General features: G+C 44.8%; 1 non-coding gene across 1 annotated transcript; it reads left to right on the forward strand.

Moving 5' to 3' along the window:
• The first annotated feature begins 462 nt into the window (after nucleotides 1–462).
• Nucleotides 463–537, forward strand: TRNAK-CUU (transfer RNA lysine (anticodon CUU)). Its single transcript has one exon. It is a non-coding gene; the product is annotated as a tRNA-Lys (tRNA).
• The last annotated feature ends 5,294 nt before the right edge of the window (nucleotides 538–5,831 follow it).

Consider the following 5,831-nt stretch of genomic DNA (forward strand, 5'->3'; position numbering starts at 1 on the left):
CATCATAGCATGCATGCATAGATATACTGGTTTATATTGCAGGAACCGGTTTTCAAACCGGGTTATATTATTCAAATCTTTAATAGCCAACATGGCTGGATTTTTATTATGGTTATCAATAACCAGTATTATGATTAAGGTTTTCTAAGTCGCTTTAGCGCAATGGCTAGTATTTATCAATGGATATGATTTATTATACAATGAAAGGAATAGTGCCGAGTCGCTGCAGGCTTACGACCCGGCACTTGGGGGCTACATTATTCAAGTTGAGATTACATCAAATATGCAAGTCCCATGTCACTGCCAGCATGCACCATGTCACTTGGGGGCTAATGCAAAGTCATTTTTTGCTCACCTTATTGAAAACCCGACTCATCACATTGTAATGCGCCGGCCCTTGGGGGCTACCAATTGCTCCTGTCAAAAATTCAAAGTACACAGGCTTTAATCCATTATATTGAAGGGTCCATTGCTCAGTTGGTAGAGCACAAGGCTCTTAACCTTGCGGACGTGGGTTCAAGCCCCACGATGGAGGCTACATCATATGATGTCATTTTCAATCAAGTATATATAAAAAGTCTACATGATCATATCTACAAAGTCCCTGCTCATTATTGCATAATGACCCGGCCCTTGGGGGCTACACTGGTTTAAGCTTTTATGGGCATCGGGCAATTACAAGTCCCAGGTTGCTGCAAGCATGACAACCCGGCACTTGGGGGCTACATATATGGCATATTCAGTTTTGACTAGTGACTGAGACGAACAACTTGGATTTTTTCAAAGTGGTAGTATTTATATTGAAGCAAGTCTGAAGTCATCACTTTGTTCTGCTCAAGACTTGGGGGGCTACAGGTAATATGGATATAAGGGAGAAATATCTTCAAAATTCTCAGTTTTGAGTAAACCAGATTGACCCGGTGTCTGCAACAATCATGACCCGGCGTCGGCAACAATACTCGGCATCATCTGTTTATAACCCGGCAATTTTGGTAATCATAATTTGGCAAGATGTGCATCTTCAAGCCGACTGAAAATCAGATGAGTATTTCAAGACCAATATTTTTTAAGCGTTGGGAGCTAAATCAAATGAATTATTCTTCATAATATTTCTGTGAGAAACCAACATCAGCAAATTGAGTATGAAGCTGGCCTATTGACCCGGATTTTCTAGAAGAAGGAAATGACAAGGACTTAAGGATGTTCAAGTGCCGGCTTACAAGAATATTTAACCCGGAGCACAACCTGTTAAATTTGTTCTTGTGTTTTGTTTACAGGATCAGTTTAACATGGATAAATCCAAAATTAAACTGGGGCTAATGTCGGGGATATACTCCGCGGTATGACCCGGCCGGAGATATGACCCGGCCGGGACTTGGTATTTCATTGGTGACCCGGCAGATTATAAGCTGACAGATTGTAAGCCGGCAGATTGTAAGCCAGATTGTAAGCCAGATCGTAAGTCAGATTGTAAGCCGGCAGATTGTAAGCAAGATCGTAAGCCAGATTGTAAGTCAGATTGTAAGCCAGATTGTAAGTTGGCTGTTAAGAAGCCCAAGACGTTAAGAAGCCCATGGTGAGAAGCCCATGGAGAGAAGCCCGTGAAGAGAAGTCAGAATAGTTTAAGTCTTAATACGAGTTGGACTCTACATGTAACCCGCCCCTTCAACTTATATAAGGAGGGGCAGGGCACCCCAAGAGGGACAGGTTGAATAATCGTTAAGGCTAGACACAACTAGGAGTGCCGGAGATACGACGACTCCCTCATGAGCATAATGAGACCTAGCCACAAACAGCATGTAGGGTTGTTACCGGATGATATTTCCCGGGGCCCGAAGCTGTCTAAACCCTTGTCTTGTGTTGCGTCTCTCGATTCCGATCAACCCCTCTCAAGCTATCACATAGATGCATTGGCCTCACGACTAAGTCCTCACACTAGGACATGTGCCGTGACAATTCCACGACACCTCCTGACCCGTCTCTCACACGCACGTGCATAGACAGGCAGACATCCCCGGCCCTCTCTTATTGTTATTGCACTCGTACCCTCCGTTTGTCTAGCACGCCTCTCCCACCATTTGTGAGAAGCAACTCCACCACCAACCCTCCAACACTCTACCTTTGTCTTTCTCCCAACCTTATTCCTCTGCTACACATATGCATGGATGCCGATCGATCTCCCTCAATACATAGCTAGGTCTCTCTCCTTCTCCACACATATACTAGTCGATCTACTGCTCTATAGTTAGGTCTCTGCCCCCTCCCCCCCCCCCCACACACACACACACCGATAGTTGAACGTTGTAGGTAAGTATCCATGCCACAGAGAAAAACTGCACCTCTGCCCTCTCGAATTCAAGTAGGCCAGCGGCCCTGTATCTTTCACGTGGGCAAACACAAATTCGATGGCACTCTTTATCGATTGCACAGCCACACACTTCATCCCTGTTTTTAATTCTATCGATATCTCTCGCCGATGATCCCTCCACTCTCTTCTCGTGGATCGCTCCCTCTATATATGATATATCCATGCTCTGTTTCACACAAATTGCATATGTTACATTTTTTGTTTGAGATATCATCAACACATTGCCTCTATTTCGCACAAACCATCTATCTCACACCCACCCACGTACGTACCTGCACCTAAAGAAGAGGTGCACACAGGACGCACGTACTCACGTCTCGTTCCCGGCCACACCCGCGCGAGTACAGTGGAGTTCATTTCTGTATGAAAAGGCAGCCCACGTGATAATTTGACGCGTGTAGCGGTTGTTTACTCGAAGGAGGGTCGTGTACCACGCGTAGATGGAACAAAGTTCGACTTGACGCGTTAGTATTAAATAAATTTTTATTCCTCAATGGCACATACAGAATATAAAACGCTTATCGTCGGGGGAAAAGAGAAATCCGCTCCACTATATACAATGGAGCCTGCCTGCCGGGGTTGGTCTCTCGTCACACCATCTCACACAAGGCGGCGGTGGCCTCTCTCTCTCACCGTTGGTCAGTGATCCGGCTGCATCCCGTCCGCCGGCGGAAAGGAAGGATGTGCATCATTTCTTCGTTCGACGGCGTTGAGGTAGCACGTCCCGATCTGCGGTACCCGCCGTTCTCTCTGACCAAGCTTCGGCGCGACAGGGCCTTCGCCACTTGCTCGCTACCGCAGTATGGGCAGATCCCGGCCGCCGGCACCCTCCTAGTTTCATCCCGATGACCCTCAGGTACAGCTTCCTCCGGCCTTGCTCCACTACCAATCTTCCCACGTTGCTGCATGTGGATCTTCTTTAGTTGTTTGCTTAAAACGTATCTCGGCCTGCGTACTTTCCATCTTGCAATCTCGTCCTCAAACCATTTTTGATAAACCACCATGCTGCTATCTTTCCCTAATTACATGGAATATGCTTCTTTTTTCTCGACGTATGTGTCTTCAACTCGTGTTATTGGGCAGTAATTGTTTCCTTTCTATCTCCTTTTGCAAACAGGGCTATCCATTTCACCTTGTTGCTATTGCGACCTTTTGGTGAACTGCACAAATCACTTTTTTCTTAAGAGTGTTTTGTGCAGTTCCGCCAAAATGTCACACAGGCAACATTTATACATTTCTGTGGGACTGCAGAAAGGGAGAATGGTTTTGCTATCCTCCTCATCCAACTCCATGCCTAATCATCTCCAACAAGTAGTTAGTCCTAAAGAGAGATCGCAGAGGTGATCGGCTTCTATTTGTGTGTGTTATGTTTCATCATCTATTTCCACTATTATTGTAATCACACTGACTGGATATCTTTGCAAACAGGGATGGTCAGCTCGATTTTAGTGGAGCTGCACAAAATGATCAGATTGTGATGTCCTCCATACACCTCTTTTTTGGCTACAGAGCTGGGTGAAACTAGCTGCCAACCAATGAACAATGTGCCCAGGAAATGGAGCCATGCCTACGAACAGCATCGATCAATTATATATTTTTCTTTATTTGTACACCTTCTCACAACTTTGTCTTCAGTTGTGTTGTGAATATTGGCGCTGATCTGCGAACCATTGAGATGCATTAGCAGCCATGGTAGTTTCACTTGTATTTGATGGAATGTTGTAACAAGATAATCTTGAGGCAAGAGGACACATGAATCCTAGGTTGAAACCTTTTTTCCTGCGGGAACCAAAGTTGAAACCTTCGTAGCATCATAGTACAATTTCATTAAAATTATGCGTACATATTAACAAATCCTGAAGGATTGATAGCAATGCCAGAAACAATTCAACTTCGGTTCGCCGACATGTGGGACATCCTTCATCCGGCTCCACTTGCCATGCAGCAATATTGAGTGCACAACTGCAGGGAAAGATTCACCCCGGTCATTGCGTCGCACTAGTAATGACTAGTGAGCAGTCAAATCACAGAGCCCCACCTTCGCGACAGTAAGTTGCTGGGACGAAGTAACCATCATTTCTCTGTTCGTTGAATCCGCTGGTACTCCCATATTCCCAGAGTAATAAGTTGCTCGGGCGAAGCAACCATCACTTCCCCTTTCCCACAGTAAGTACTACTCCCTCCTTTCCGGTTTATAGGGCTTAATTTGAAAATCTCTTCAACCAAGGTAGATGATGAATGGTGGAATTAATTCTGTAGTTTGCAAAAGTACAACTCTCGTTTTTATCAAAAATTTGTGTAAACCGATGCATTAATTACACCACATGCATGCATGACCACTTAATGACCAAGAACTTCTACATGCATTGGTGAGTTTTTTCTTCATCCTTGCATGCAGTGCTTTAATACACCTTGAAATCTGAACATGTGATGGTAAGTAGTAGAATTGAGAGTTATAAAACGGAAAAACAAACTTTTTGAGATGAGCCCTATAAACCGGAAAGGAGGGAGTACCTCATTTTTTATTCTAGAAACAACCACACACGAATATAGGATGGTAGCAGCACAACAACTGAATCAAAAATCGAAACCAACCAATGAACTACTACTAATGGTGAGCGTTTGCTAGTGTCATGTACTCCGTCTGTCCATGTATATAGGGCTTAGTGCGTTTTTCGAGACTAACTTTGGCCCTGTTTGGATCCATGGGTTAGAGTTAGTTTGAGCTAGTTGGGGCTCAAATAGCCCTAAAGCATCCAAACATGAGGGTTAAATTGGAGCAAGTTGCCCCAAACCCACCAAAAAAAACTATCCCACCCAAGAGTCGCTAACATGTGATGAGTTAACCAACCATAATAGACAGCAAAAACGCTAGCCCGTCGGACTTTGAGAGAGACGAGGAGCGAGAAGCGATACAGGCTGGTGGATTACTAGAGCTAGGTGTCGCACGGAGGCCAAGAAATATGGTGATAGCGTGGGTTAGTCATGCAGTATGATGTAACTACACTGGGCTACCATGTTTCGTACTCTTCCGGTCTATGGTGGAGATGGTTGGTTGATTTTATATCGTTGAATAATATAAAATATTATGAGTGCAGACGCTCCACCACGAGGTTCCTTGCTCCTTCTCGGTCGTCGGGAATCTATGTTCTTCCACTCTCTTTTTTGACGTGAACTTTGTTCATCCTTTTGCCAACATGCTGCAACTCACAGAACGACAAGAAGCTTGCTTACTATGCCTTCTTCCTTGCCAACGCGTGCGCAGTGGCTTGCAGCATGAGGAGAAACTTCTGCTTACAAGTGGTGGACGTGCAGCAGTTCATTTGGTGTCATATTGCCAGAAGTACTACTATAGTACCATCATTATTGTTCAACTTCCGTAAGAGGCGAAGAGCCAAGCGCAAGGTCACCTACTAAGAGCATGGTTAATAGTATAGCCAGCTGATGGCTATAAGAAACTGCC

Source organism: Aegilops tauschii, chromosome 2, assembly GCF_002575655.3.
Source record: "Aegilops tauschii subsp. strangulata cultivar AL8/78 chromosome 2, Aet v6.0, whole genome shotgun sequence".
NCBI lineage: Eukaryota > Viridiplantae > Streptophyta > Magnoliopsida > Poales > Poaceae > Aegilops > Aegilops tauschii.